This window comes from Salmo salar, chromosome ssa24, assembly GCF_905237065.1.
Source record: "Salmo salar chromosome ssa24, Ssal_v3.1, whole genome shotgun sequence".
NCBI classification, from domain to species: domain Eukaryota; kingdom Metazoa; phylum Chordata; class Actinopteri; order Salmoniformes; family Salmonidae; genus Salmo; species Salmo salar.
Window position 1 is genome coordinate 17,982,597 of NC_059465.1, and position 12,087 is coordinate 17,994,683.

General features: G+C 46.4%; 1 long non-coding RNA gene across 1 annotated transcript; it reads left to right on the plus strand.

Annotated features, from left to right (window-relative positions):
* Positions 1–8,095: 8,095 nt before the first annotated feature.
* LOC106585285 (uncharacterized) lies at positions 8,096–9,984 on the plus strand. Its single transcript, XR_001323932.1, has 3 exons — positions 8,096–8,120; positions 8,356–8,808; positions 9,073–9,984. It is a non-coding gene; the product is annotated as an uncharacterized lncRNA (long non-coding RNA).
* Positions 9,985–12,087: the final 2,103 nt, after the last annotated feature.

Sequence of the window (12,087 nt, forward strand, 5' to 3'; positions counted from 1 at the left end):
TCACAATGCCATCTAGCTTGTGAAGTGCGCCAGTCCCTCCTGCAGCAAAGCACCCCCACAACATGATGCTGCCACCCCGGTGCTTCACGGTTGGGATGGTGTTCTTCGGCTTGCAAGCCTCCCCCTTTTTCCTCCTAACATAACGATGGTCATTATGACCAAACAGTTCTATTTTTGTTTCATCAGACCAGAGGACATTTCTCCAAAAAGTCCCCATGTGCAGTTGCAAACCGTAGTCTGGCTTTTTTATGGCAGTTTTGGAGCAGTGGCTTCTTCCTTGCTGAGCGGCCTTTCAGGTTATGTCGATATAGGACTCGTTTTACTGTGGATATAGATACTTTTGTACCCGTTTCCTCCAGCATCTTCACAAGGTCCTTTGCTGTTGTTCTGGGATTGATTTGCACTTTTCGCACCAAAGTACATTCATCTCTAGGAGACAGAACGCATCTCTTACCTGAGTGGTATGACGGCTGTGTAGTCCCATGGTGTTTATACTTGCGTACTATTGTTTGTACAGATGAACGTGGTACCTTCAGGCGTTTGGAAATTGCTTCCAAGGATGAACCAGACTTGTGGAGGTCTACAATTTATTTTCTGAGGTCTTGGCTGATTTCATTTGATTTTCCCATGATGTCAAGTAAAGAGGCACTGTTTGAAGGTAGGCCTTGAAATACATCCACAGGTGCATCTCAAATTGACTCAAATTATGTCAATTAGCCTATCAGAAGCTTTTAAAGCCATGACATCATTTTCTGGAATTTTCCAAGCTGTTTAAAGGCAAACTTCTGACCCACTGGAATTGTGATAGAGTGAAATAATCTGTCTGTAAACAATTGTTGGAAAAATTACTTGTGTTATGCACAAAGTAGATGTCCTAACCGACTTGCCAAAACTATAGTTTGTTAACAAGAAATGTGTGGAGTGGTTGAAAAACGAGTTTTAATGATTCCAACCTAAGTGGATGTAAACTTCCGACTTCAACTGTATATACAGTGATTGTGGGGATTGAAACCAGGTGTGTGTAATGATGACGAGACAAGTCCTGGGCTGATGAGTGAAGGTCATTTGCCAGCAGTAGGTTCGGCAGCAGCTAGAAGGTCGGCGACGCCGAATGCCTGAGCTGGACAGGAGGGGGAGCCTAAGCAAAGGCTGGTGTAACAGTACCCCGAGGAGGCGCTGCTCCGCGGGGCGCCGCCGACCTTGGGGATGACCCCGGAGACGCAACATGGTGCGGGTCGGTCGGGACGATGCCTGTGGAAGTCCCGAATGAGAGAACGATCCAGGACGTCCTGCGCCGGAACCCAGCACCGCTCTTCAGGACCGTACCCCTCCCAGTCTACCAGGTACTGGAGAAGCCCCCCCACGATGGCGTGAGTCCAACAGGCTGCGGACGGAGTACGCCGAGTCCCCCTCGACATCCAAGGGACGGGGGGGTGCGTTGTTGGGTCCAGCACTAGCCAAGGGACCAGCTGCCACCGGCCTGAGGAGAGACGTCACCTCATTGACTCTCCTCAGGACTTCTCAGGACAAACCGCAGACTCAGCTTCCGACTGCGCAGGCGGAGGGGCATGTCCTTCATAGAAAGCCAGACCCGGTCACCGGGGTGAAAGACCAGGGCCACACTGAGGTGATGATTGGCCTGCGCCTTCTGCCGGAGGACGACGCGCTGGAGACGGGTGTGCACAGTGTTCCATACCTCCTCGGTGCGCCGGAACCAATTGTTCACCGCAGTCTGACTCCGGTGCCAGGACCGGCTGATAGCCTAGGACACATTGAAAGGGTGTGAGGTTAGTGGAGGAGTGACGGAGTGAGTTTTGTGCGTATTCTGCCCAAGGCAAAAATGCAGCCCACTCCCCCAGCCGGTCCTGACAGAAACCACGAAGGTACTAACCCAGTTCCTGATTTACCCTTTCCACCTGCCCATTTGATTGGGGACAGTACCTGGAGGTGAGGCTGACCGTGAACTCCTGTTGTTCCATGAAGGCCTTCCAGACACGGGAGGTGAATTGAGGACCACGGTCAGACACGATGTCCTCCAGGATCCCGTAGTGCCGGAAAACATGAGAGAAGAGAGCCTCCGTGGTCTGCAGGGCCAACGGGAGACCAGGCAGAGGAATCAAACAACAGGCTTTTGAAAACCGGTCCACAACGACCAGGATGGTGGTGTGCCCCTCCGAGGGGGGAAGGTCTGTGACAAAGTCCACAGAGAGATGGGACCAGGGTTATTGTGGGACCGGCAGCGGGTGGAGTTTGCCATAGGGGAGGTGTCTAGGTGTCTTGCTCTGTGCAAAGGTGGAGCAGGAAGAGACGTAAACCAGGACGTCCCGGGCCAAGGTGGGCCACCAGTACTTGGCGGACAGACAGTCGATAGTACGGGCTATACCCGGATGCCCCGACACAGGTGCTGTGTGTGCCCAGGTGAGAAGACGGTCCCGCACATCAGAGGGCACGTAGATATGCCCCTCGGGACAGTGGGCAGGTGAGGGCTTCTGTTGCAGGGCTCGATGGATGTCCGCGTCCACATTCCACACGACAGGAGCCACAATGCGGGACAGGGGAATAATAGGTATCACTTTCTCCCTCCGATCCTATGTGCCATGCACCCGGCACAACGCATCGGCCTTAACGTTATTTGATCCCAGCCAGTAGGAGAGGGTAAAGTCAAACCTGACAAAGAATAGGGCCCACCTGGCTTGACGCGGGTTCAACCTCTTCGCTGCTCGAATGTCCTCCAAGTTCCTGTGATCCGTCCAGACAAGGAATGGGTGTTTAGCACCCTCCAGCCAGTGCCGCCATACTTTCAGCATCTTCTTGACAGCCAACAACTCATGATCCCCCACGTCGTAATTCCGCTCTGCTGGAGACAGCTTCCGTGAGTAGAAGGCGCATGGATGGAGTTTAGGCGGCAATCCAGTGCTTTGGGAGAGAACAGCCCGTACTCCAACCTCCGAGGCATCCACCTCCAAGATGGCGCCGAAGAGGATGGCTGACGTTTTACATGCCCGTAACCAATTGTGCTATTTTGTTCAGTTTTATTTGCGTTGTTTGTAACTTATTTTTTTACTTATTTTGTACATAATGTTGCTGCTACCGTCTCTTATGACCGAAAATAACTTCTGGACATCAGAACAGCGATTACTCACCACGAACTGGAAGAAGCTTTTTCCTTTAAAGAGTCCGATGAGAAGGATATACTGCTCTCCTGTGAACCGGCCCAGATCCCTGTCATTTGCGTGAAGAAAAGACAGAGGAAAAGAGGACGCAGATCGTGCTGCCTTCTAAGAATCCGTAGGGGAGCGAGTAAACTTTTATTGCCTTCCGTTCTACTTGCTAACATGCAATAATTGGAAAATAAAATTGATGACCTACGATTACGATTATCCTACCAACGGGACATTAAGAACTGTAATATCTTATGTTTCACTGAGTCGTGGCTGAACGACGACGCAGATAATATAGAGTTGTTGGGATTTTCCATGCACCGGCAGAACAGCGATGCTACGTCTGGAAACAACTGGTGCGCGATGTCTAATATTAAAGAACTCTCTAGGTATTGCTCGCCTGAGGTAGAGTACCTTATGATAAGCTGTAGACCACACTAGCTACCAAGAGAGTTCTCATCTATATTATTCGTAGCCGTCTATTTACCACCACAGACCGATGCTGGCACTAAAACCGCACTCAACCAACTCTATAAGGCCATAAGTAAACAAGAAAATGCTCATCCGCGGGGGTAGGTTGACCTCCGGTCTCGCCACTGGAAGCCCGAGGTAGGGGGACCGGGGAAATCTATCAAATAGCGCACCTCTAACTTTGTAAAGTGCTAATGCAATTAATCAAATCAGTCACACTACGAAATGCTACCAAATAAACCACAATTCATTCATAATACTGTGAATATATAGTTTCACGGACATATTGATGCATTTTTTTCTGGTTTGTGCGAAATCGTTATGAATAATATAAAACCAGTCTGCACAGCACCATGGTGAATTGGTTTAGTCTTGACTCTTGGTTGACAGTGTTGGGGGATAGGTAATGTATTGATTCCCAAGTGCCAAATCAACACATTTGTTTCTATTTGTCTTTGTTATTTCTTTTTTATATTTATGAGTCTTATTTGTGTATATATTTTTAAATGTCATGATTATTTATTTGTGTTGTTCCAAATGTTGGAATAAAAATTACAGTTAGTGCACAATGGCTTTTTTGTGTTGGCGGGGGGGCGCTGAAGGGGAGGGGGGTTCGCCCAGGGAGCCATACAAGCTAGAACTGCCACTGCCCTACCTACATGTACAAATTACCTCAACTAACCTGTACCCCCGCACACTGACTCTGTACCGGTACCCCCTGTATATAGCCTCGTTATTGTTATGTTATTGTGTTACTTTTTATTATTTAAATGTTTTTTACTTTAGTTTCTATGGTAAATATTTTCTTAACTCTTCTTGAACTGCACTGTTGGTTAAGGGCTTGTAAGTAAGCATTTCACGGTAAGGTCTACACTTGTTATGTTCGGCGCATGTGACAAATAAAGTTTGATTTGATTTGAAGGGCAGAGACAGGTCAAGGTGAGCCAGAACAGGTGTGTTAGTAAAACATTCCTTGAGGGCACGGAAGGCTTTGTTGGCCTCCCCAGTCCAGAGCAGCTGTCGAGGACCTCCCTTCAGGAGGGAGGTGAGAGGGGCCACCCCTGTGCTGAAACCCCTGATGAAGCTCCTGAAATAGTTGGCATAACCAAGGAAGCGCTGCACCGCCTTGATGTTGGCTGGAACAGGCCACGACCGTACTACACTGACCCTCTGCCCTTCCATCTCCACTCTCGCAGTGGATATCCGATAGCCCAGGAAGGAGACCGCCTGCTGAAAGAACAGGCACTTCTCCGCCTTGGCATACAGGTGATATCTCTATCAGCGTATCCAAAACAGACCTGACATGAGAGACATGTTGCTCGCGTGTAGTGGAGTACACCAAGATGTCGTCTATGTACACCACTACACAGCGACACAACATGTCTCTAAACACCTTGTTGATGAATGATTGAAACACCAAGGGTGCATTTGTCAGGCCGTAGGGTATTACCCTGTATTCGTAGTGCCCGGTGCTGGTGCTGAAGGCGGTCTTCCATTCATAGCCCTCTCTGATTCGCACCAGGTTGTAGGCACTGCGTAAATCCAATTTAGTAAAGTACTTATCACTATGCATCCATTTGATCACAGTGGGTATGAGAGTCACGGGATAACTGAATTTAACAGCAGCCTTATTCAGGGTCCGGTAATCGATTCAGGGGCAGAGACCTCCCTCCTTCTTCATGCAAAATAATCTGGAGGCGGCCGGAGAGGTGGACAGATGGAGGAATCCTTGGGCCAACGCCTTCTGGACGTAGGCCTCCATGGCTTCGGTCTCTGCATGTGAGAGGGTAGATGTGCCCCCATGGGAGGGCAGAACCCAGTAGGTTGATAGTGCAGTAGGTCGATAGTGCAGTCCCATGGGCGATGAGGGGGCAGGCACATGGCACGAATCTTCAAAATAGCCACCTGTAGGTCGTGGCGTAGACGGAGGAGACACTCACCTCCCTCTTGGCCCTCTGTAGGGTGGTCGAAGACGGTATGGAAGAGTTGGGTGAAGCGATCATAGGACTGCACTTCTGGTCCATCCCTCTCCCAGACGGCGTGCGCCCACTCCAAAGCCCGGCCTGTCAGCAAAGAGATCACCAAGGCCACCTTGTCCCTCTCGGATGCCGTCCCGGCATGACGGGCCAGGTGGTGGTCACACTGCAGGAGAAACCCCCTACAATGAGCTGGTGTGCCGTCAAACCGCTCCGGGAAGGAGGGGCAGGTGGACGTTGCTGATCGGACCGGCGGATGTAGATGGTGGTGGGGTGGCTGGAACGACTCCAGGGTGCTGGTGGTGTAGGCTGCAGTTGGCGTAAAGCCCAGAGCACCTCATCCGTGGCAGTCCCGAGGCGCTCCAGGCACGAGTCGTGGTGGCGGAGCTTCGCTGCTGCTTCCTGTTTTCTTGGGGCGGTCATTCTGTCATTGGTGTAGAGAGGAGTAGGCAGGAGGCAGTCACAGGTTTAGAACTACTGAGTTTATTTAAGCACCATAGATCAAAGCGGGACGAAATCCAAACACTGTTGTGTTCAAAATATATCTTCATAAACAAAAAGTCACAGGACAAACCCATAGTGCAAAATATAAAGTACTCAGGAAATAGTAGGAAAGATTCCTCTCAAGAAAACAAGTAACTTTTGCAATGACCGACAAAGACCACTGGCAGAGGGAGTATACAGTTGAAGTCGGAAGTTTACATACACTTAGGTTGGAGTCATTAAAACTTGTTTTTCTACCACTCCACAAATTTGTTGTTAACAAACTAGTTTTGGCAAGTCGGTTAGGACATCTACTTTGTGCACGACACAAGTAATTTTTCCAACAATTATTTACAGATTATTTCACTTATAATTCACCGTATCACAATCCCAGTGGGTCAGAAGTTTACATACACTAAGTTGACTGTGCCTTTAAACAGCTTAGAAAATTCCAGAAAATGATGTCACGGCTTTAGAAGCTTCTGATAGGCTAATTGACATCATTTGAATCAATTGGAGGTGTACCTGTGGATGTATTTCAAGACCTGCCTTCAAACTCAGTGCCTCTTTGCTTGACATCATTGGAAAATCAAATGAAATCAGCCAAGACCTCAGAAAACAAATGTAGACCGCCACAAGTCTGGTTCATCATTGGAAGCAATTTCCAAACGCCTGAAGGTACCACGTTCATCTGTACAAACAATAGTACACAAGTATAAACACCATGGGACCACGCAGATGTCATACCTCACAGGAAGGAGACGCATTCTGTCTCCTAAAGATGAATGTACTTTGGTGCGAAAAGTGCAAATAAATCCCTGTACAACAGCAAAGGACCTTGAGAAGATGCTGGAGGAAACAGGTACAAAAGTATCTATATCCACAGTAAAACGAGTCCTATACCGACATATCCTGAAAGGCCGCTCAGCAAGGAAGAAGCCACTGCTCCAAAACCACCATAAAAAAGACTACAGTTTGCAACTGCACATGGGGATAAAGATCTTACTTTTTGGAGAAATGTCCTCTGGTCTGATGAAACAAAAATAGAACTGTTTGGCCATAATGACCATCGTTATGTTTGGAGGTAAAAGGGGGAGGCTTGCAAGCCGAACAACACCATCCCAACTGTGAAGCACGGGGGGTGGGGGTAGCATCATGTTGTGGGGGTGCTTTGCTGCAGGAGGGACTGGTGCACCACAGAAAATAGATGGCATTGTGAGGAAGGAAAATGATGTGGATATATTGAAGCAACATCTCAAGACATCATTCAGGAAGTTAAAACTTGGTCGTAAGTGGGTCTTCCAAATCGACAATGACCCCAAGCATACTTCCAAAGTTGTGGCAAAATGGCCTAAGGACAACAAAGTCAAGGTATTGGAGTGGCCATCACAAAGCCCTGACCCCAATCCTATAGAAAATGTGTGGGTAGCCTACAAACCTGACTCAGTTACACCAGCTCTGTCAGGAGAAATGGGCCAAAATTCACCCAACTTATTGTGGGAAGCTTGTGGAAAGCTACCCGAAACATTTGACCCAAGTTAAACAATTTAAAGGCAATGCTACCAAATAGTAATTGAGTGTATGTAAACTTCTGACCCACTGTAAATGTAAAGAATGAAATAAAAACTCAAATAAATCATTCTCTCTACTATTATTCTGACATTTTACATTCTTAAAATAAAGTGGTGATCCTAACTGACCTAAGACAGGGAATTTTTACTAGGATTAAATGTCAGGAATTGTGAAAATCTGAGTTTAAATGTACTTGGCTCAGGTGTATGTAAACTTCTGACTTCAACCATATACAGTGATAAGAGTGGGGATTGGAACCAGGTGTGTCTAATTGTAACAGGGTTATATTGGTGATTCCCCTTGCCACTTTATTGTTAAGCCAATGGGGTTTTGGTTTTATTTTTGTCTGGCCTTCACCTACTCAACATGGCATCTTATTGGCTGGTTTGCGTAGCTTCCTTACGAGGGAGGATGTTTCAGTTAGAATCGTCCCAGTGAACAAGCAACCAAACCAGCGGTAAGTTGTTGGTTGCAAAGCACTGTACGTCAAAAGTGATTTTTATACTCCCAAGTGATGATTTAAATGTACAATTTATATCAATTTGTTTGTAAATGTTATTCGAACATCACACATAAGATGCAGCGTTTTTTGGTGAATATTGGTTGTGCATTTTGTTGTAGAGAATTCCAGCTAATACTAGCTAGCAACTTACTGTGTCTGGTGGGGGGGGGGGGTTGTATATTTTGTACAGTGCCTGAGTGCAGAGTTGGATGGTGAGCCGTGCATTGCATGACGTGCAATTTTGTGCTGTTCCTATCAGGTACATTGTTAAAGATATTATATTGTATATTGTAATTGTATTATTTTGGTAACTACATTGCCCAGTGAACAAGCATCAAACCAGCGTGCGCGAGTGCAGAGTTGGATGGTGAGCCGTGCATTGCATGACGTGCTGTTCCTATCAGAATAAATCTCCATGACTGGTGTTATAAGTTGGAGTTCGTGTCGATGATTGATTGTACACAACGCAAGAAGAGTACTGTTACATAATGATGATGAGACAAGTCCGGATTGCGTTTGCCAGCAGTGGGTTCGGCAGCAGCTAGAAGGCCGGCGATGTCGAATGCCTGAGCTGGACAGGAGGGAGTGCCAAAGTGAAGGCTGGTGTGACAATCGGTGTGCATCATTTGATTTTGACCGATTTGTGAGTAGGAATTGCCTACTAATTACTTAATTGTCTACTAATTGGTTGATGATGTCATTAGAAACACTTATTTCCTCTCTCTTTTTTACTACAAAACATAGAAATGTGCCATTTTCACATATGTTGATGTTGAGATGGTGCTGGAGATGAATATGAAGTTGAAACATTACGAAGCTTCCCTTTAACATTACTCAGTCTTTTCATTATTAAACATATATTCACCGATTTACTACTGCTAACCCTAACCATTTCTTCTCCACTCAGATTTTGGTTATCACTTTGGACCTTAGTGGGGGAGCTGAGGCTGTATCGCGGTGTGATGACCAATCAAGGCTCGCTATAGCTTTCAGTCGCATTGGATTGGGTGGTGATGCTAAATTTGAGGTTACACCAACATAAAAACCACCGTAATCTGTGAGGTGTAAGGCTAGTTGAGAGCTCCATGAACACGGTTATGCCTAAGATTTTTAGAAGCATTAGACTAGAACCTTGATACTGTTTGACATCTAAGTTTGAACATTAGTCATGAAGGTTAGGCTATTTAGATTTTTTCAAAACGTGATGTCGTTTTCTTGGGATTTGGCTCAATCTTCCCCCCTCTCCCCTGTAATTATTCTTTCCTCAGGTTGTTGCTGTAAATGAGAATGTGTTCTCAGTCAACTTACATGTTAAAATAAGGGTAAAAAAAATAGATTATATATTACCTAGCATGCTGTTGGCAATCAGCTGTGGGCGATCAGCTGTTCATTGCCTCCATCGGAACGTTCTGTTAGAGTTTATTTCAGACACTCTGAAGGCTTATTCTAGTAATCTATGGGGTCTATTTATCTTGTTATCAGGTCCTTTATCTTGTCTCATGGCTTACCAGCATATACTGTTAGACATAAGCTTCAGCTCAGGTAGACTTTATTGTAGGTCTAGGTTTTAGATGATCATGTCACTCTCACCGTGCACGCTGTGCATGCTGCAGATGTTCAGCTACTGCTGAGCAGTATCAGTAGTGACATTACGCTTTGGATAGCACAGGTGGTTATATGTAGCTACCGTTTTAGTTGGAGGCGTTACCATGCACGCCTCCAATTCAATTATCAACTTTGCAGATGACGCAACAGTAGTGGGCTTGATTACCAACAACGACGACAGCCTGTAGGGAGGAGGTGAGGGCACCCGGAGTATGGTGTCAGGAAAACAACTTCTCACTCAACGTCAACAAAACAAAGGGGATGATCGTGGACTTTAGAAAACAGCAGAGGGAGCAGCCCCCTGTCCACATCGAAGGGACAGAAGTGAAGGTGGAAAGTTTTGTTTCTTGTCGTACACGTCACAGACAAACTGAAATGGTCCACTCACACAGACAGTGTGGTGAAGAAGGCGCAACAGCGCCTCTTCAACCTCAGGAGGCTGGTGAAATTTGGTTTGTCACCCAAAACCCTGGCAAACTTTTACAGATGCACAATCGAGAGCATCCTATCGGGCTGTTTCACAGCCTGGTACGGAAACTGCACCGCCCTCAACCGCAAGGCTCTCCAGAGGGTAGTGAGGTCTGCACAACGCATCACTGGGGGCAAACTACCTGTCCTCCAGGACACCTACAGCACCCGATGTTACAGGAAGGCCAAAAAGATCATCAAGGACATCAACCACCCGAGCCACTGCCTGTTCACCCCGCTATCATCAAGAAGTTGAGGTCAGTACAGGTGCATCAAAGCGGGGACCGAGAGACTGAAAAATAGCTTCTATCTCAAGGCCATCAGACTGGTAAACAGCAATCACTAACTCAGAGAGGCTGCTGCCTACATTGAGACCCAATCACTGGCCACTTTAATAAATGGATCACTAGTCACTTTATACAATGCACTCTAAATAATGCCACTTTAATAATGTTTACATATCTTACATTAATCATATACTGTATCATATACTGTATTTTATACCATCTATTGCACCTTACCTATGCCGCTTGGCCATCGCTCATCCATGTATTTACATGTACATATTCTCATTCACCCCTTTTAGATTTGTGTGCATAAGGTAGTTGGGGAATTGTTAGATTACTTGTTAGATATTATTGCACTGTCGGAACTAGAAGCACAAGCATTTCGCTACACTCGCATTAACATCTGCTAACCGTGTGTATGTGACCAATAACATTTGATTTGTTTTTGGGGGAGTTGTTACTATACTTTGTTGTTATGCTATGTGATGGTAGGTCATGGCTGAGCACGCACTCTGCAACAGTCATTGTTTACTCTTCTCTCTGTATGATGTCTTCTGTTTTATAACCATGTGTGCATTTTCTTTTCCTAATTTCAGGTAGGCAAAGGCAGCCTTGTTATCATGGTTCGATAACAGGGATTCAGTTCATCAATGCTGTCAGGACCCTTCGGTGTGTAGTCCGCTCAGGAATCCATCTGTTCGCCTACTCTTCTTGGCCTACTGAAAAGCAACCAACATGCATATCAAGAGTATCTCTCCTCTCTCAGAAGCACAAGTTTACATTCACTTAAGGAGTTGGTGTTGGGTTTACAATAACCTTTGCTAGAGGTGGTCTGTTTGATGGGTTCTTCAGTCTGGAATGCACTAAATGTTCCATCACTTTAATATTTCATGATATCACAAATGCTATTGTATTATGGGCACCAGCATGTTAACAGTACTTATGCACTCAGCGATGAAGAATTGGCAATGGAACATCCGTCGTCATAAGAACTAACACTACCTTATCTTCTCTTTCATGTTACGCTACCTGCAAGCTGAGCACGGGCGGGACCTGGTCAACCTTGTTCAGCGCTGATGCTGGCAACCAATGACAAGGTCCTAGAACTCGTCACAGCTCTGGTTCCCTCGGCATGGCTGCTGGCCAGTTCTGAGCTATGGGCCACCCACTCCTGCATAGGCACTGCTTCTCAATGGGTCACGGCGTGATCCTCAAGATTATGGGCCATAATCCTCTACTTCCTACGATGTTGCACTCAATTGGAATTCTGAGTGTGGAGCCTACATTAGTTTGGCAGTATTGCTAATATGATCATGATTGTGTCATCCCTATGCTCAGTAACTATGTTGCTTCTGTTCTGCATTGCATCTGATACAGTATATAACACTGTTAGCTAAAGGTGGTTGGTTGGCACCCCGGCGGTGCATCTATTTTGCAGGTGGTTGACTGGGCTCATAAGTAGAATATCCTCATGATCCAAAATGACTGCTCATCTTGCCACATCAAGGGTACCTGACGGTGCATCGTAAAATAGTCATACAGCTGCGTTAGCTCATGTTACA